The sequence below is a fragment of the Jaculus jaculus genome, chromosome X (genome assembly GCF_020740685.1).
Source record: "Jaculus jaculus isolate mJacJac1 chromosome X, mJacJac1.mat.Y.cur, whole genome shotgun sequence".
Taxonomy (NCBI): Eukaryota; Metazoa; Chordata; class Mammalia; order Rodentia; family Dipodidae; genus Jaculus; species Jaculus jaculus.
Window position 1 is genome coordinate 81,035,362 of NC_059125.1, and position 22,207 is coordinate 81,057,568.

General features: G+C 36.4%; 1 pseudogene; it reads left to right on the forward strand.

Moving 5' to 3' along the window:
- The first annotated feature begins 19,695 nt into the window (after nt 1-19,695).
- On the forward strand, nt 19,696-19,791 carry LOC123456765 (annotated as a pseudogene).
- The last annotated feature ends 2,416 nt before the right edge of the window (nt 19,792-22,207 follow it).

A 22,207-nucleotide genomic window follows, 5' to 3' on the forward strand; every position in this document is an offset into this window, starting at 1 on the left:
ACTAAAATATCATATGAACATATGTTTGCATTAGTATACTTTTATGTTTTAACAGACCACATGGAACTTTTAGTCATATTGAAATACAGATGCATGGAAATCATGGGATAGACAAAGTAATGTACTGAGCTTTGAGAGAATTTTACAAGTGCTTGTTGTGGATATGTTTATAATTATAATTATTTGTGCAAAATTTTCAATAAATATAGAGTATAACTATGAATATATTCATATTCATATATTGCCAGAATTTTCTCAAATATGCATAACATAGAAGTTCAACACTGGTTTTAGACTATGTATTTATAGAACTAAAATATGTGATACAGGTTTTATGTAAGGTGACAATATCAACATAACTCTGTCTGTCCCTCTGAATCATCTCTGTGATAGCGGAAGATCTGACAACTCCAAAAAATATGCTGACATCATATTGCTGTTTATTTCATGTCTTTAGAGAAAATATTTCTTGGTATGATGTAGGAAGTTGGGTATATTTACTGAAGTTCCTTATTATGTTTTAAAATTTAATGAAGAAAAATTTTAACTATTTTGCCTCCATTTTAATCATGACTCCCCTAATGCTTAGTCTTTTCTTAAACAGGGGACTATATATTACCTCTGAATTTCTCTTTCTACAATGAAAAAAAGAACTTAAATGGAATTACTAAAGTTAAAGAATTATGTTGGTAACCTTTAAATTAGTTGCTTGGAATAGAGTTTAAAAAAATTCTTCATTCTTGTAGCAATGACTATTTCTTACAAACACATATTTATTTTTGTGTGGAAAGTTAGCATTTAATTGAAAGAGAAACAGAGTAGGAACTACTGGTGGAACACTAAAAAATATCTCCTTTCTCAAATATTTATGTATGAAGATCAAGATGAAGGAAGAAAGGTAGATTGTATTTACAAAACTGTATAGAGAACTTCCAGTTTTACAAAATAATAGTACATTGAGAAGTTGCCATTCTCTCCTGCTAAGAAGAATCCACTGTAGCATACACTTTTTGATGTTTCACAGGTAGAAACCCTGGACTAATTACAGAAAAGAAACTACCAAAGATTTTGAAAAACAAAAAGCAAGCAAGACAAGAAGAGTGTGGATGAGTGTCAAAGCCTGAATATTCAATTTGCACTGGGGTGAATTACTACTTTCCCTTGTTTATTTGTATATTTGATCTCTTTCCTCATGCATGTCATCAGGGAATGCTACAGTCATGGAGCTGTGCTTTGAAGCAATCATGCAGATGGCTTAAACTGCAATTAAAAAAAAAATAGAAAAGAACTGCATTTTTTTTTTGCCAGAATAACTTGGAAAAGGGGCCCCAATGACAAAAGTGTACAGAGGGAATGACAGAAAAGAACAAAATGGAAAAGGTATTCCATAGTTCTGTCTGTAAATGAGCACAGACTTTACTGTCCCTACTGTGCTACTTGTACATGGAAAATAAACAAAGACGCATAGAAAAAGCTTTGAAGGTTTGAGGACCTTCAAATGAGATTGGAAAAGCACCCACTTCAATTGAAATTTGAAAATTGCTTTCATTACCTACACAAATAAACAAACAAACACAAATCAGTATTCTCAAGAGGAATATCATAGGACCCTGACTTCACACAAATTAACATTCACAAATCCAAGAAGCAATCCAAAATTACCGGATAAACAAAGTACAAGGAAAATGCATCGTGAGAATCAACAGACACAAAGTTTAAAATTCTGTAAATTTTTGAATTGTCAAACAAAGAAATCAAACTACTATACTATGTGTTCTGATGAAAAAATAACATCCTTGAAATCTTTTGAAATATATTTTCTGAATAAAATGTGTAGTATCTAATACAAAAATGAGCAGAGGCTTTAAGGACCAAAATATTCAATATGAGAAAATTTGAAGTATCACTGGGTAGGCTTATTATCAAAATGAGTGAGGATATAATTACTGAAACTTATGATAAGAATATGTTTAAAATTTGTAAAATAGATAATACACACAGAGTGTAATGCACCTATGAGACAATTTAAATAGAACTAATTTATGCATCTAAGAAGTACCATAATATGCTTCTGGTATGGAGTACTCAAGTCACATATTCTTAGCACTTCATTTAGTTTTGAGTGTTCCCAATAGTCACAACCATTTGCAAAAATAAACTTTTTAGACCAAAGGTGAGAGCAGCACGAATATACTGATACAAACATATACTACATTTTATTTTAATTTATACAATTTAACTATAAATTGTCTGAAAAGTTTGGTATTTCATATTGAAATCCTAAAAAAAATTAAATTATTCACGTAATTTAAAAGTAAACATTAATTATGGGACAGAGAACAAAAGTAATATTGGGGCTATGTAGACAGATTTCTAAAGATTTTAAATTTTTTTTATTAATTAGTTTTGTATTCAGCAAATACAGTCAATTTGGTACCATTATTAGGCTCATCTGTGACCTAGGCCTAGGACACTGGGCCCCTAGGCCCCACCTTGTTGAGGTATATGGGTCATGCATTGTGGAGTTAGACCCAGTTATGAGTAAGATAAATGTCTCTGTATATCATGATCCAACATGTGGCTCTGATATTCTTTCTGCCTCCTCTTCTGCAAAATTTCCCTGAGCCATGTTTCACCCAGCATGTATATGCATTGTTTATTTAACAAAACATGAATGCAGGTATTATGATAAAATGACTGTATACATGAAAAGAAAGTAACTAACAAATAAATTTTCAGTAGCAAGATTGTCTTCAATTATTTAAGCAGGTCAACTATAATCATATGATCAATTCAAAAAACAGGGGAAAGGCAGAATCATCACTCAGTAATTCTTTGAGAAAATTTAAGTAAAATGTGGCAGAAAAGAGGGAAGGAGATTTCTGGCCAAGATGGTGACCATCTAGCTGTGCTGCAAATCCCAGGGAAAGAAAGGCAAGACATTAAGGGTTTTCTGGGTCTTCTTGTCAGTTGGAGGGCTCCGATGGGGGGAAACAGGAAATTGCAGATCCCCTCGAGGAGGGGCGGACCAACCCTCCCACCAAATAGCAGCTGCACCCTGCTGCTGCATCCCAGCCCGCACCCCACCACCATGCCCCGCCACTGCCACTACTGCCACATTCAGATCATGCACCGATTGCATGCCTATCGATCCCTACATGTGGAAGCTTAAACTGCTCTGCACATTGGTCCACATTACTGCTCCTGCCACTGAACATTCAGTGAAACCAGTCCCACAGGAATTGCCACACCAGCCAGACTGTGTCTCTTGTTTGCACCACCTAAGGTGCCATGCCCCATTCTCCTATGGCAGAAGAATACAGACTGTTTCTGGGTCCCAGTGTGCCAAGCCAGAGCTTGGGCTGCTTCAGGACTTGGTACATCATACCCCTCCAAGTTCAAATACAGGAAGATTTGGGGCATTACTGCTTAAGAATTCAGGCAAATTTAGCGACCCTGTCAGACAGTAGATAGACAGCTTTGGCAAGTGGGAGCCAAAGCCCAGGCCTCTGGGCAACTGTCCCTGGCTGCCTTAGATTCCCAGGCTGATCCATCCACCTATGTGCCCATACACTGTCATGGGCAGACCACAGCACAAAAGAAATAACATGAAAAATCAAATGCAAGAAAATCCAGTTACATCACCCAGTCCTACAATAAATAATACATCTAACTAAAACATAGAAGAGTCATTAGGATTAGAATATCAAATTGAAGCTATGAGAAATGCAACACTCACCAACCTACTGTTAGAACTTGTAGGAAAGCAACAAAGGACCGACAATCGTGTGGATGCTACCATCACTAAGCTAGAATAAATTGATATGAGAATGGAAGGAGTTCAAAGAGAGTTAAGAGCTGTGAGGGAGACTGAAAAAAAGAAAGAGGCCCTTAAAAATCAGCTGGCCATACTAAATGAAGACATAAAGAAATGCAAGGATGAATTCCAAGAATCATCAAGAAAATCAGAAAATGATGTGAAAAGGGAGCTTGACAGAATGATGGAAATGATACACAGAAAAGTAGTAGAAAATGCAAACTGATTTGAACAAGTCCAAATCTCTAGAGGCTCTCAAGAATATATTCAGTGAATTGGAGGATAGAAACTCTGGTCTGGAAGACAAGATGGAAGAAACAATTAGAGAGTTCAAAAACTTCATTAGTTCAAAAGTTCCTGTGAACAGAACATGAGCGAATTGTGGGATACACTTAAATGTCCCAATATCAGAATCATTGGAATACCAGAAGGAGAAGAATTTCAGACCAAAGGCATAGAGAATTTGTTTAACAAAATAATTGAAGAAAACTTCCCCCAGTCTCTTAGAAGAAAGTCCCATCAGGATAAAAGAAGCCAACAGAACTTCAAACAGACTGGACCAAAGGAGAAACTCTCCAAGACATATTGTCAATAAGACTCTAAACATTGACACCAAAGAGAAAGTCCTAAAAGCAGGTAGGGAAAAACAGCACACCACTTTCAAAGGTAACATCATCAGAATTACTTCAGACTTGATCCTACCCTCTCCAGTGTCCTGTGGTTCAGGTGTTTCCTGTAAGGGCCTGGTGAAGGTTCAAGTCTAACCTAAATCCTATACATCTTCCCTCACTCCCTCTCCCTATCTCTCTCTCTCATTCTCTCTCTCCCCACCCTCTCTCTTTGTCTCTCTCTCTCTCCTCTCTAACTCCTATATATTAGTTACATTTTTTCCTCATTTTCATAGGGGACACTGACCTGTAACTCCCAGTACCAGCATGGGGCTATCACCCACAATGAGCTTTTGATCAGAGAAACCTACAAGGTTTTCTAAAAGCATGACAGATATATGTCAGAGAACTTGAAGACCCACCAAAGGTTAGTGGTAAGACCCTATTGCTTAAGACTCCATATGCAGATGACACATAAAATGGAATGGCATGACTGGAAGCCAGGAGAGAGTCAGTCCCCAGAGAGTCAGCACATGTAGTGCCAGAAGGTGCTACATGGGTGACTGTGGGAAACAACCAATATCTGTCCTAGCAACTCATGGTCCAACCCACTTAGCAGCAAATAACCTGGTGTGATGCCCACACAAGTGCAATAGTGGCACACAGCCATGGTGGTGAAACAACTGCTCTTGATTCGGCTAACTGATCCCCTCAGTGGTACGAGACCCATAGCTGGATCTGGGAAAGAAGTTAGAACCATATCCAAACATAAGTCCACTCACCGATATCAAGCTACCATCAATCATGGGGTACATGAGGGCCTACACCTATTAAACTCTCTATTAAAAAAGTAAGGGCTATCTCATTTGTTCTGGTGCCAACTTACTCTCCATTGGAGAATCTGCTTCTCTTTTTCAGATAGATGCAGATCCTAAGGAGAGAGCCACCCCATCATACCTCAAAAGGGCCCCTGCTAAAACTAAGGAAAATGGGCAAAACCAGCAAGGGTGCTGTTTTCCTGATGAACCGGATACCAGCACAAGGGGGAAGGAGACCAACACAGAGAAAAATCAACTCCTACAAAATCAGAGAGCCAGAGCCTCAGAGGCCCCCAACACCTCATCACTGAAGCAGACCAAAAATGAACCCAACATGGCTCAGGGAAATTTTGCAGAAGAGGGTTCGGAATGAATGTCAGAGCCACATGTTGGGTAATGATATCCAGAGACATTTATCATACGAATAACTGCAGGCTAATTCCACAATGCATGACCCATAAACCTCAACAAAGAGGGGCAAATGGGGTGGGAGTAGGTCACAGATGAGCCTAATCATGGTACCAAACTGCCTGTACTTGCAGAATAGAAAAGTAAAAAAAAATAATAATAAATAATAAATTAAAAAAAAAAGAATTACTTCAGACTTTTCAATGGAAACCCTGAAAGCTAGAAAGGCCTGGAATGAAACACTCCAAAGTCTAAGAACCTATGACTTACACCCCAAATTACTCTACCTGACAAAAGTATCCCTCATGATAGATGGTAAAAGAAAAACTTTCCATGACAAAACTCATCTTTACAACCATATGAATAGAAAACAAATCCTACAGAGAGCATTTCAGGAAATTCTCCACAGAGAAGAAACAAATAACCAAACTCAAATACCTACAAGAAGCAGATCACAATAACCAAACTCAGAGTAGGCTCACAAAACTTCAAAGCCCAAGAAAACACCAACACACATCTACCATCACAATATGGCAGAGATCAAATCAAATCTCACAGTCATTACCCTAAATAGTAATGGCCTTAATTCACCTATCAAGAGAAACAAGCTAACAGGGTGGATCAAAAAATTAGACCCCTCAATCTGTTGCCTTCAAGAAACCCACCTAACCACTAAAGACAGACACCTCCTCAGGGTGGAAGGGTGGAAAACAATACTCCAAGCAAATGGGAATAAGAAACAAGCAGCTGTAACTATCGTAATATCAGATAGAATAGACTTCAAACCAAAAATAATCAAAAAAGACAAAGAAGGCCACTTCCTACTTATCAAGGGAACGATCCACCAAGAGGCTATTACAGTCATAAATCTGTATGCACCATACACAGGGGCACCACATTTCATAAAACAAAACCGAACTTGACAATAAAACAGAAATAACCAGCAACACCATCATAGCTGGGGATTTCAATACACCATTATCAGTATTAGACATATCATCCAAACAGAAACTCAACAGGGAAGTAAGAGAACTCAACAAAACCATAGAGCACTTAGACCTAATGGACATCTACAGAACTTTCCATCCCAAATCCACTGACTACACATTCTTCTTAGCATCCCATGGAACATTCTCTAAAATAGACCATATACTGGGTCACAAAGACTGCCTCCACATATTTAGAAAAATTGACATAATTCCCTGTATGATATCAGATCACAATGCTATATTGCTAGCAATCAACAACAAAAGACCCATCAAGAATCCCAATGGCAACTTGAAACTGAACAGCACACTTTTAAACAATAAATGGATAGTGGATGAAATAAAAAATGAAATTGCAAAATTCCTGGGATTGAATGAAAATGAGAACACATCATACCAAAACTTATGGGACACAATGAAGGCAGTCCTCAGGGGAAAATTCATAGCACTCAATTCCTTCATAAACAAACAAACAAACAACAAAAAAAAAACCCAGAAAGATCCCAAATCAATAACCCAATATCCACCTAAAGGCACTGGAAAAAAAGAAAAATTCAACCTAAAGAGCTCAAGAAAGAATGAAATAATTAAATCAGAGCAGAAATTAATGAATTGGGAACCAAGGAAAGAATTAAGACAATTGACAAAAAAAGGAGCTGATTTTTTGAAAAAATAAACAAGATTGACAAACCCCTGGCCAATTTGATTAAGCAAAAAAAAAGGAGAAGCTTCAAATTAACAAAATTCAAAATGAAAAAGGAGAGATTACAACAGGCATACGTGAAATTGGGAGAATCATCAGGACTTATTTCAAAAACCTCTGCTCCGCAGAACTGGATAATGTGGAGGAGATGGAGAAATTCCTGGACCCATACCATCTATCAAAGCTAAACTCAGAGCAGAATAATCACCTCAATGAACCCATCACACCAATGGAGACTGAAAAAGAAATAGAAACCTCCCTAAAAAGAAGAGTCCAGGACCAGATGGCTTCTCAGCTGAATTCTATCAAACCTTCATGGAAGAACTCAAACCAATCTTCCTTAAACAGTGCCACAAAATTGAAGAACAGAGAAAGCTACCCAACTCCTCTTATGAAGCTATTATCACCCTAATTTCTAAACCAGGCAAAGATGCCACAAGAAAAGAAAACTACCAGCCTATTTCCCCAATGAACTTTGATGCAAAGATCCTGAACAGAATCCTCGCAAACCGAATCCAACAATACATCAAAAGCATTATCCTCCTTGACCATGTGGGATTCATCCCAGGAACACAAGGGTGGTTCAACATACAGAAATCTGTCAATGTAATACAACACATAAAAAAGGTTAAACATAAAAACCACCTGACCATTTCAATAGGTGCAGAAAAGGCCTTTGAGAAGACACAATATCACTTCATGATCAAAACATTGGAGAGAACTGGCATGGTTTGTACATATCTTAACACAATAAAGGCAATATAAAAAGCTCTGAAGGCCCAAATAATACTTAATGGAGAGAGATTGGAGGAATTCCCATTAAGATCAGAAACAAGACAGGGTTGTTCTCTCTCACCTCTGCTTTTCAATATAGTTCTGGAAGTCCTAGCTCAAGCAATAAGGCAGGAGAAAGAAATAAAAGGGATACAATTTGGAAAGGAAGAAGTAAGTTAGCTCTCTTTGCTGATGACATGATTGTATATGTAAGAGACCTAAGAGACGCCATCTCAAAACTTCTGAAGCTGATTAAATCCTATAGCAAAGTTGAAGGATACAAAATCATTGCACATAAATCAGTAGCATTTCTATATGCAAATGACAAAGTACAGAGAAAGAAATAAGGAACATAGTCCCATTTCAATAACAATAAAAAAATATCTTGGAATAATGTTAACAAAGGAAGTAAAAGATCTATACACGAAAAACATAAAAACACTCAAAAAAGAAATTGAGGAGGAATTGAGAAAATGGAAAGACCTCCCATACTCCTGGATAGGCAGAATTAACTTTGTGAAGTTCAGAATCCTACCAAAGGCAATATGTAGATTTAATTCAATTCCAATTAAAATCCCTACAGTGCTCTTCACAGAGATAGAAAAAAATGATCTCAAATTTCATATGGAAAGGCAGAAGGCCTCACATATCCAAACATATCATCAGCAAAAGAAATACTTCTGGTGGCATCACCATACTGGATCTAAAGCTATACTACAAAGCCATAGTAATAAAAACAGCATGGGACTGGCATAAAAATAGGAGTATAGACCAATGAAATAGACTTGAGGACCAGGACTTTGGATCAAGCCACTATAGCTACTTGATATTTGACAATGGTCTGAACAATATAGGCTGGAAAAAGATAGCATCTTCAACAAATGTTGCTGGACAAACTGGATAACCACATGCAAGAAACTGAAACTTGATTCACACATTTCACCATGCACTAAACTCAAATCCAGATGGATCAAAGACTTAAATATAAGACCATAAACTCAAATACTACTGGAGGAAAATTTAGGAAGTACTTTCCATGATATAGGAATGGAAAAAGACTTCCTGAAAAAAAACCCAGTAGCTCACAAAATTAAACAGTCACTCATTTAATGGGATCACATGAAGCTGAAGAGTTTCTTTACAGACAAACATACAATCAGCAAAGCCAATAGATTACCCACAGAATGGGAGAAAATATTTCAGGGTTATCCAACTGATAGAGGCCTAATCTCTAGAATCTACAATGAACTCAAATATCTAAACAGTAAGAAGTCAAACACCCCACTCACAAAATGGTGCAAAGAGCTGAATAGGCAGTTCATAGAGGAAGAAATACAAATGGCAAACACACATTTAAGAAAACATTCATCATCCCAAATCATTAGAGAAATGCAAATTAAAACAACTATGATATTCTACCTTACCCCAATAAGGATAGCAAACATCAAAAAATCAAATGAAATTAAACGCTGGCGAGGATGTGGAGAACTAGTAACACTCATGCACTGTTGGTAGGAATGCAGGATAGTACAACCACTTTGGAAAGCAATATGGAGACTCCTGAAAAAGCTGACTATAGAGATACAAACAGAACCAGTTATTCCCTTACAGGGCAGCTACCCGAAAACCTTCAAACTACAAGCCAGAGAGGTTTGCTCAACCATGTTTGTAGCAACTCAATTCCTAATAGCTAAGAGCTGGAATCAATCCAGATGTCCATTACTAGAAGAATGGATAACTACGATGTGGTATATATACACAATGGAATTCTATACAGCAGTAAGAAAAAATGACACAAAGAAATTTGAGGAAAAATGGTTGAACCAGGAACAGATCATTCTCAGTGAACTTAGCCAATCACAGAAAAAAAATCGCCAATAGTCTGACTCATCTATAGCACCTAACCTGAATCTACCCAAGATACCTTACATACCCAGCAAGCATCTCATGGCCTATGCACTGGGATGGATGGGGAGGGAGGGGAGGGGTTAGAAGTCGTGGGAAACACTAATCTAGACACAAAATGCAATGGTATCATAAAATTCTACTTCCTAAAAGGTAGACCAAATGGCTGAACCTTCACCAGGCCCTTACAGGAAACATCTGAACCACAAGAAAAGGGAGAGTGTAGGATCAAGTCTAAATTAAATCTTCTACATGTTCCCTCCCTCCCTCTCCCTCTCCTTCTCCCTCTCCCTCTCTCTCTCTCTCTCTCTCTCTCTCTCCTCTCTAACTCTTGTATATTAGTTATCTTTTTCCTCATTTTCTTAGTGGGCACTGACCTGTAACTCCCAGTACAAGCATATGGCTATCATCCACAATGAGCTTTTGATCAGAGAAACCTGCAAGTTTTCCTCGAAGAATGACACACTTCTGTCAGAGTACTTGATGACCCACCAAATGTCAGTGGTAAGACCCTATTGCTGAAGACCCCATATGCAGCTGACACTTAAAATGGAATGGCATGGCTGAAAGCCAGGAGAGAGTCAGTCCCCAGACAGTCAGCATGTTTAGTGCCGGAAGGTGCTACATAGGTGACTGGGGGAAAATGACCAATATCTGTACAAGCAACTCATAGTCTAACCTTCTTAGCAGCAAATAACCGGATGTGATGCCCACACAAGTGCAATAGTGTCACACAGCCATAGTGGGAAGCAACTGCTCTTGATTTGGCTAACTGATCCCCTCAGTGGTATGGGACCCGTAGCTGGAGCTGGGAAACAAGTCAGAACCATATCCAAACATAAACCCTCTCTCCAATATCAAGCTACCATCAATCATGGGCTACAAGAGGGCCTACACCTATTATACTCTCTAAAAAAAAAAAAAAAAGTAAGGGTTACCTCATTTGTTCTGGTGCTAAGTTACTTCTCTTTTTCAGACAGATGCATATCCTAAGGAGAGAGCCACCCCATCATACCTCAAAAGGAAACTCAGGAAAACTGGCGAAACAAGCAAGGGTACTGTTTTCCTCATGAGCCAGATACCAGCACAAGGGGGAAGGAGACCAACACAGAGAAAAATCAACTCCTACAAAATCAGAGAGCCAGAGCCCCAGAGGTCCCCAACACCTCATCACTGAAGCAGTCCATAAATGAACCCAACATGGCTCAGGGAAATTTTGCCTAAGAGGGTGTGGAAAGAATGTCAGAGCCACAAGTTGGGTCATGATATGCAGAGACATTTATCATACCAATAACTGTGGGCTAACTCCACAATGCACCACCCATATACCTCAACAAGGAGGGGCCAATGGTGAGGGGGTAAATCAAGGATCAGCCTAATAATGGTACCAAACTGACTTTATTTTCTGAACAGAAAACTAATTTTTAAAAAAAGGTATTTTATGACAAAATATCGGTGCTACAGATCTAGGTTCTGCACTGGGGATATATTTTTCTGCAAAATTATCCAGTCGTAAAAAAGACTATCTGGTTTAACATGACTAAAAATGTTCTCTGACAGTCTTTAGCTTAATCACATCCAAATCAAAATGATTTTTGTATTGTTAAAGCCTAAATGAACGCATTCATTTTACAATGTATTGGAGAAGCCAAGGATATTCATATGATATTCATTTTCCTTCCCTGGGTAATCAAAAATAAAACTTTATTTTGTAAAAAAAAAAAAAAGATGTAAAGATAATTAAAAGCATGGCAAGAACACCTTTGCTATTGCTGGTTTGAAGAAGGGGTAAGGAGGCCATGAATATAGACAAGGTTCTAAAAATGACGTTGATGCTCTGTCAGAAGCCTATGAAGAATGATGATCGAGTTCCAAGTTCAAAGTACACTGAATCCTACCAATAATTTAAATCCACTTGAAAACTGACTCAATCCTGAGTTTCTAGAAAATAAAGTAGCTTAGCTGATGTCATAATTCTAATGTCATGGAACTATAAGCAGGCTATCAGCTAAGTCTTGCTGTGCCTATACACTTGGTACTGTGAGACAATAAGTGATTATTGTTTTAAACCATCCCATTTGTGTTATAGGATAATATGGGCTTCAAATATATATACTATAAGAAATATATGGATGAATCTCAAATTCTTAGAACATTCCACTTATGTACTTAGCTATGTGCATGAGTATATGTGTATGTGTTTGCCATTAATAACAGAATCTCAGAATATATGAAGTAAAAATTTGAAGGACTGAAGTAGGAAATATGTTATTTCACAAGGATAAAGGATTTTAATATCCCTCTTTCAGTGAGGTATAGGACTACACACAAAAACATTTGCATAGGAACTTTTAATAAAATCAACCACCATGATCTAATTAATATTGATAAAACACTCATCTAACTGCAGAAAACAGCATCTTTCCAATATCAATGCTATGTTCATATAGATAAACATACTGGAACATACAATAAAATTTTTTGTAATTTTTTTAGGAGAGAGAAAAAGCACATACACGCAACAGAGAATGTTGGTATGCTAGGGCCTAAAGCCACTGCAGTTGAATTCCAGATGCATGATGGCACATGTCTGACCTTGCATGCTTGCATTGCCTTGTCTGGCTTACGTGGGACCTAGAGAGTCAAACATGAATCCTTAGGCTTTGCAGGCAAGCAGTTTTACCTCTAAGCCATCTCCCAAACAAATACAATAAATTTTGATGCATCAAAAAAATCCTAATATTATACAAAGCATTTTCACTGACCACTATGGAATTCAATAAGAAATCAACAACAGTATATTACTTATTCATCAAGAAGGTGAAAAACATACTATGACATAATTTATAGGTTAGAGACAAGATCACAATGGTCATCTGAAATTACTTAATCATGACATAGTGAATCTTTACAAAATATAACATGAATATCTGTGAGAAACACTAAGGTATATTTAGAAGGAAATGAATAGCTTTAAATATTATATTTGATAAAAAAATTTTAAACCATTTTCTTAGGGTAAGGCATTGAAATATATGACAAAAGAAAGCAAAGCAACAAAAAAATAGGAAGAAAAATATGATAAAACTAGAAATAGGGCTGGAGAGATGGTTTAGCAGTTAAGGGCTTGCCTGTGAAGCCTAAGGACCCCAGTTCGAGGCTTGATTCCCCAGGACCCACGTTAGCCACATGCACCAGAGGGCACACTCATCTGGAGTTTGTTTGCAGTGTCTGGAAACCCTGGCATGCCCATTTTCTCCCTCCCTCCCTCCCTCCCTCCCTCCTTCCCTCCCTCCCTCCCTCTCTCTCTTTTTCTCTCTCTCTCTCTCTGTCACTCTCAAATAAATAAATAAAAATGAACAAAATTAAAAAAAAAACTAGAAGTAAATTACATGCAATAACGATGAGCATCAAGTAACTAAAGAGGGATTGTCACCACAGATTCTAATGCCAAGAAAAAATAATAAAATATTACCATGAAAAAATAATGCTGAAGAATAAGATAAAATGAATAAAGTTGAGCTGGAGAGATGGCTTAGCTGTTAAGCGCTTGCCTGTGAAGCCTGAGAACCCCGGTTCGAGGCTCGGTTCCCCAGGTCCCACGTTAGCCAGATGCACAAGGGGGCGCATGCGTCTGGAGTTCGTTTGCAGAGGCTGGAAGCCCTGGCGCGCCCATTCTCTCTCTCTCCCTCTATCTGTCTTTCTCTCTGTGTCTGTCGCTCTCAAATAAATTTAAAAAAAAATTAAAAAAAAATGAATAAAGTTGGAATAACTAAACAATATTGATAAAATAGTAGACATCTAAATAACTATCTTTATTTTTCAAATTATGTTATAAAAATATTCCCAAATTACAGATATAGATGTATTTACTGCTAACTTAAAAATATTTGCAAGCACAGAGAGAAGAGAGATGTACAGGGAGAAAGGGTACACCAGGGCTTCCAGCCACTCACTGCAAATGAACTATAGATATATGAGCCACTTAGTGCATCTAGTTTTATGTGGGTACTAGGGAAAAGAAACCAGGTCAAAAGACATCACAGGCAAGTAACTTAACACTGAGCCATCTCTCCAGTCCACTGCTAACATTTATCTCTATTCAAAGAGTATCGTTAATATTGCAAAAACCTTTTTGTTTTGTTTTGTTTTTGAACCAGGGTCTCACTCTAGCCCAGTCTTATCAGCAACTCACTTTGTATCCCAGGCTGGCCTACAAATTATGGTAACCCTTATACTTTAACCTCTTAAGTACTGGGGTTAAAGGCATGAACAGCCACAGTTAACTTTATTTCTTAAATATTAAGAGCAGAGAGTCATGGCTCAACTCACTTTTAGTCCAAAAATCCTGATACTAAAGACACTTGAACACAAAACTTGGGGCTGGAGAGATACCTTAGTGGTTGAGGTACTTACCAGCAAAGCCTAAGGCCTAAGGTTCTAGTCCCCAGTACCCACATAGAGCCAAATGCACATGTCTGGAATTTGTTGGTGATGGCTAGAGGCCCTGGATTGTCCATTCTCACTCTGTATGCCTCTTGAATTTTCTCTCACTTTCTCTTAAATGAATAAATAAAATGTAAAATCTGTATGCTAGCTTGCCTTGTTAAAGAGCTGCAAAAATACTAAACAAAACATCTATAAACAGAATCCTAAAATATACTAAACTACAATATGGTTTGTATAGGTATAATGGATCTCAAAAATGTAGAGTTGGTTTACCTTAGATGTGAACATTTTGGGGCTCAGGGAGAGTTGGAGCAGGACAAGATGTGGTGTGGTGGTGTACAGATTTTTTTTCTGATTTTTTTGAGGTAGGCTTTCATTCTAGCCTAGGCTGATCTGGAATTCACTAAGTAGTCTTAGGGTGGCCTCAAGCTCATATTGATCATCCTACTTTTGCCTCCCAAGTGCTGAGATTAAAGGCATGCACCACCACATCCAGCCAGGACATGAACAGTAGCAGGGAATGAATGTATTATAAATACATTATACACATGCATGAAAATATATAAAACATGTGCTAATATGACATATAAATATGGACATGAATATATAAAATCTAGCAGGGCATGATTTATAATGCCTAGAGCTTCTGCAGGCAAGAGGCTATAGTAAGAGGATTGTGAGTGTGTGGACAGCTTGCATTATACAGCAAGTTTTGAGGCCAGCCTGGGTGATATATAAAACTTGAGAACATCTGTTGTGGATTGCATAGTCTCCATCTCAAAAAATCAGTATAATGAACTAAACTGATTTTAGTAAATAAAGATAATAAAGTTAAAACTATATGTGCATTTGTATTAATTTTTTTCCAATATTTTAAAACATTAACATAACAGGGCTGGAAAGATGGCTTAGTGATTAAGACACTTGACTATGAAGTCTAGCAACCCAGGTTCAATTCTCCAGGACCCATGTAAGCCACATGCAAAAGGTAGTGCATGTGTCTGGAGTTCACTTCCACTGGCTAGAGGACCAGGTGCACCCATGCTCTCTCTCTCTCTCTCTCTCTGTCCTTCTTTGTAATGAATAAATAAAATAAAATATTTAAAAAATCTATTTTGATATAATTATTAAAACGTTTAGATACACACATATATATAATATTTTATTTATTTGTTTTGATGTAGGGGAAGTGTTTTTGTTATCCTCTAATTAAGTCTGAGACATGGGATGGAGTTCCATCTTGGTAATGAACCTTTCAGAATTATTTCTGTCCCTCACACTCCTTGGCTTCTCCTTCCACAATACATTTCATTAAAGGTTATCTGTGTTGAGTTTTGTACTAGGTGATGTGGGGAAGCATATGGAACTGGAATGGAGTGGAAAGCCCTACTCCTAAGAAATGTATGTACTCTTGGAGAGAAAGCTATTGATATAGAGAAGAGTATAGCCATATTTTAAAACTGAAAGGAGTGAGGGCATTTCAGATATTCACAAAGAAAACCTATTTTTGCTCACCAGAAGGGTAATCTTTAACAACATAGGATATCACTGAAACTGAACATCCTTTCCTACTGGAACCCATAAAAGTTTCTCTCTATCATGCTATTCTGTATTCAATCTCCAACAATTCATCAATGTTATAATATTCTTACTATTGAATCCCTCCAAATAAGTTCTGTTCCAAATGAACTGATTATTTCAACTCCAGATTAAGTTCTTTTTTCCAGATTTGGAGTGTATTTTTTAAAATATATATTTCTTGGGCTGGAGTGATGGCTTAGCGGTTAAGTGCTTGCCTGTGAAGCCTAAGGACCCCGATTAGAGGCTCGATTCTCCAGGACCCACATTAGGCAGATGCCCAAATGGGTGAGCACATCTGGAATTTGTTTGCAGTGGTTGGAGGCCCTGGCACCCCCATTCTCTCTCTCTCTCTCTCTCTCTCTCTCTCTCTCTCTCTCTCCCTCTTTCTCTGTCGCTCTCAAATAAATAAATTAAATATATATATTTATATAAATATATATATTTATATAAATATATATAAATATATATATAAATTAAATATATATATGCAAGTAAAGAGAGAGAGAGAGAGAGAGAGAGAGAGAGAGGGAGGGAGAATGGGTATGACACGGACTCCAGCAGCTGCAAACAAACTCTAGATTCATGTGCACTTTGTGCATCTGACTTTACACGGGTACTGGGGAATCAAACCCTAGGTCATTAGGCTTTGCAGGCAAGCACCTTAACTGCTGAGTAATCTCTCCAGCCCCATGGAGTGGAAATTCTTTGAAACTTTGGTTTTCTGATGATTTTAAGAAAATCATTGAATTTTAATTTGTTTACTTCAATTTATTAAGAATTAAAGTGATGACTCTCAAATTATTTACATATCACAACACAAATAATAATCTTGATATAGGTCTTTGTTATGTGGTCTAATTTAATTTAAAATGTGGTTGGTTTTTCATAAGAGTAACTGCAAAGCATTAAGTTTCTGGTATCATTTCTTTTTTAAAAAAATTAAGAAAGTAGAGGATGACAAGAAAAACAAAAATCTGACTGCTAAGGCACACACCTTAACCACTTAGCCATCTCTCTAGCCCATTATTGACTATTTTTATGACCCATAATTGAAATTGTTTTAAACTTGAGGTTCATGATATTATATTGTGGCCCTGCTTGTATGCCATTTATTTCATGTACTACTATTGTGCACTGTTTATTCTTTGAAATATTAATATAAAAATACAGACATTAAATTCATAATAGGTGGACTTTATTTAACAGATACTTTGCATTTATGATGACTTTATGGTTCTTTTTATTCTGTCATACATTTATCAAATATCATAACTTCGAGAAGATAATATGAGATACTGGGACTAAAGAATGAATGAGATTGCTAGGGATGTCATACAAAGTTATCACTATGATAGATTTATACCCATGGAGAAAAACTACATCAAAGTATTAGAATAGCAATACTGGGACACCAAATATCTCTATTGCTGGATTAGTGATAAATATAAAAGTTTGCCTTATAAGACAAGTAATCATTCCACTGATCAAAAATACTGACCAGCTAGGATGCAGAGATAGTACAACAGTTAAGTTGCTTGCCTGCAGAGCATGAGGATCCAGGTTTCATTCCTTAGTAAACTCAGACGTACAGGGTGGCACATATGCATCTCTAGTTCATTTGCAATGGCGAGAGACCCTGGCATATTCATTCTCTCTTTCTCTGGCTCTTTCTCTCTCATAAATAAGTACATAAATAAATAAAATGTTTTTTTTAATAAAAATTACTGGTCAGCTTAGTGCCAAGGTTGCAATAGCTATCATCAATATAAACATGGTGGCTTGATGCTGCTTATTTGTAATGTCCTTGCTTAGCTATGATGAAGCATCATTTTAACATATTCTAAAGGTTATTAACATTCTTTTCATTTTCCTATTTTTAAAAGAATCATTATAAGAATTTCTATGAAACATTGGACTGCTGCAATTGACAAGAACTAAGTTTGTGTAGAATGTATTACCTTTAATATGGGTTAAGAAACTGCATTTTATAAATTTAAATTGCCCTTTAAAAATGTTTTGTACCTATTATTATTCATTTAAATATATCCTTACTCACTGCTTCTCCCTAAGATAAACATTTGCAGTATTGGCTTATTCCAGAATATATACAAGGTTATATTACTTAATCTATTGAGTCTATGAGGAATACGAAGAAGGATTTCTGTGGTATGCTCCAGTGGCTTTATTATTTATAGTCACATTATAATAGTTTATGACCTAAGATATGACATGATAACCAGGAAATTGTTATTTAAATATCACTTTTTCTTCTCTTTCCACAAATCAGTTCACATTAGAAAAAATAAACAAATTGTTTTGCACATATACTTTTAAAATACAAGGAAAAAGAGAATAATTTCAATACATTTGTTGCCTGATATGCTTTAAACCATTTCTTTAAACCTTTCTTCCTTAGGCTATAAGCTTTTGAAAAGTATATATATATATATATATATATATATATATATATATATTTCTTCTGGTCCAAACTCTGAATGCCTCTGTTATAATGATGAGGATAGATTTATAAAATCTGAGCCTTTCTAGTAATTAGTAATTACAGGAGGATTTGGTTCTAACTTGGAATGAAACTTAAACATACATTGGAATTTCTAGCTCTGGAAAAGGTTTATCTTAAAAGATTACAAACTCAGTAGTGATGAGATTTATATAGAGGAAGAAAGATATGGGCATCATGTAGACACAGATGATCAATAATGCTGACTGTCACAGCAGTTGCTTTTTGGAACAACATATGGCAACAAAATTACCTTTCCACTACCCAACTGAGGGATATAATTTATATAGTCTGATGAACTATTGTGATGGGTAATGCATTCAGTTCTTCACATGTTCCACATCCAAATACAGAGGCTATATCTTCACAAGAGCAAATTCTCACAAAGCAGCTCTGTATTTTGTCACATTGATTAAGCATGAACTTTTCATTTTATGGGAAAATAGTATCTTTAATATCATTCTCAACAGGTAAAAAGAATTGAAATATCCTTATCTATGATGGAGAAGATGAGGAAGGGTTCAGCTTCACCTATATCATTACTTCTCTTATCATGGATTCTACTTAATTTTTTGTTGTGGTGCTGAGGATAGAACATAAGAATTTAGATGCTCTAGCATGCTAAACAAATGTTATATCATTGAGCTATATCTTCCTTTAAATTTCTCAATGTTAGCCAGTGTTCCCATAAGTTCCACAGATGTCATCCTCCTGCCTAAGCCTCCCAAGAAGCTGGGATTATAAATTAGTACCTTCCAGCTCAGTTGCATATTCTTTTAGTATTAGAATATGATGAATTATGAAACATGCATGGATCTAGAGATAGTAATGGCTAATTGTAGGTTATAGGTTAGACTTATGAGATGTAATTAGTTGCAAATGGGTCTCTAAATTTGACAATTTCCCTAGAAAGATAGCTATATATTTTCCTAGAGTTTTGAGATAGAGGGTTGATTTAATGTGTTCTTACATTGTACATGTTATCTTTCACAACATGTTTATTTCCTTAGATTTTTAAATATCTCAATAATTGATCACTGGGATATTCATCTTTCTTTTTTCTTTCAAGATAAGTTTAAGTCATGTAATATTTATTTTGAAAAACTATCATTTATATTATGTATTGAGTTCACATATCAGCCTTTTGGCTAAAATCAAGTGTAGTATCTGTACTTATCAGTTTAATATTTACTAAAATTCACATATAATCATAACAGATGCTTTTCAGGTGTCTTGGTTTTATTTTCCTAGAATATTTTGCCTAACTCCTTGAAGTCATTATGCTTATTAAATGTCAAATTATTCTCTAACTGCACATGGTCTGAAAAGTCTCCTGATCACTTTGTCAGGAGTGCTGCTATTCAAAGCATTCACTTTGAAATAAAGTGTGTCCTCTTTTTTAGATTCTCATATTCTCTCTCACTCATACATTTCCATATAATTATCCCATTAAACACATTACTATTTCTTTATCAGCCTCTGCTCAACTTTTTTTTAGCAAAGAGGACACAGAAGTTTAAACCTTTACTTATATATTATATTAGATTTTTCTTTCACAGTTGTATAATTATTCCTAATTTAATGAATTGGTTTGTGCTGTTTTGAATTTCAGATTATAATTTCTTCAATGTTGGCTTAATCATAGCATGTTTTGTAAAGCTAAATGATTAATTCATGACAGTTCAGGAAAAAATACTATATTTTATATAAGAATAAGTTGCAGTGCTCTGAAATAAATACATGGCTATTGGAGTCATTTAAACCAAATATGAACCCATTGCTTCTGTTGCTGCAACTGTTGCTGGTAATCCTGTGGTTGTTGCTTCTGATGAGTCAAGCACTCAACCGTGTATTTATTGAAAAGCAAAACCAGTAGTACATGAGCAATGAATCAGCAATATGTGAGCAAGAGATAGCAATACTTGTGTGTGGACAAGGAAATTTCACTTCAAAAATTCCTTAAACATTACTAAAACACAGGAAGACAATTGGGGAAAAGACTGGTCACACTCTGCTGACCTCGAATATATACAACATTCAAAGAAGTTATCACTCTAAGCCCACCTGCTGCTTTCAACATTCTTACGGGCAATTTGTTGCTTCCAACAACCATTGCTGTAATGGTGTTGAAACATATATCATGCAGACAGACACATATTGTTCTGGGACAGGAGTCCAACCAGATCATTGGGCAGGTAGGACAAATGTCTTGAGGTCACATCAGTTTGTCTAATATTCCTTGTCAATATTGATCATCTATGCTCTTCAGGGTTTAGGAAAACTAAGGCAGAGGAAACACATTACATTGTTTCCAGCAAGTTGAGTACTTGGTAGGAAAATAACTTCAAGTCATACTTATAACAGTGAACTTAGCAGTAAAAGCATCCCACAGACATATTCTCTGAAAAGTAATTTGTAAGGTTTTTAAGAAGTATTCCCACAGTTCTATTACACATTTCATCTCCATAATGGTAAAATAATAGAAGAGTGCTAAGAAGCATATATAAATTAGGTTCACATTAATGCTTTGCATTAAATTTACAGTTGTATATACTAAAAGTATTGTTATTCTTTGACACTTTTTAAAAAATTCCTCATTAATTACAGGAGTTTTTTAATCAACTTGCTCTACACTATATCTAAAAAATCTAAAGAAAGGATGTTTAAGATGCTTAAAATATCTTTTATGGTATAAAGAAATGATTTTAGTATCATCAAGAAGAATTATATTGAAATATTTTTCTTTATTCATAATGGCTGTGCACTGAGAACTGAGACATTAACTTTTCTAAGTTTTAATATATCTAAGTACTATTAATGGACCATGATGGTACACATCACTAACCCAAACACTTGGGAGATAGAGGCAGGAGAATTAAGTGTTCAAGATAATTTTCAACAATAATGGTGAATTTATGGCCAGCTTGTGATACATGTGACCCTATCTCAAAGAAAAAAGTAAAAGAAAAAGCCAGGTGTAGTAATTCTTACCTATAATCCCAGTACTCAGGAGGCTGAGACAGGAAGATTGCCATTAATCCACGGCAAGGCTAGTCTACGTAGTGAGTTCAACACAGCCTGGGCTATAGAGTGAGAATTTGTCTCAAGGGACAATAGTGGGAAAAAAAAATATTATTAAAAAATGATTATCCTGGGGCTGGAGAGATGGTTTAGCGGTTAAGCGCTTGCCTGTGAAGCCTAAGGACTCTGGTTCGAGGCTCGGTTCCCCAGGTCCCACGTTAGCCAGATGCACAAGGGGGCGCACGCGTCTGGAGTTCGTTTGCAGTGGCTGGAAGCCCTGGCGCGCCCATTCTCTCTCTCTCCCTCTATCTGTCTTTCTCCCTGTGTCTGTCGCTCTCAAATAAATAAATAAAATATGAACAAAAAAAAAATGATTATCCTGGCTGGAAAGATGGCTTAGCAATTAACTGCTTGCTTGTGAAGCCTAAGGACCCAGGTTTGAGGCTCAATTCCCCTGGACCCACGTTAGCCAGATGCACAAGGGGGCACACGCATCTGCAGTTCATTTGCAGTGGCTGGAGGCCCTAGCGTGCCCATTCTCTCTCTCTCTCTGCCTCTTTCTCTCTGTGTCTGTTGCTCTCAAATAAATAAATAAAAAATAAAAACAAAAAAATGATTA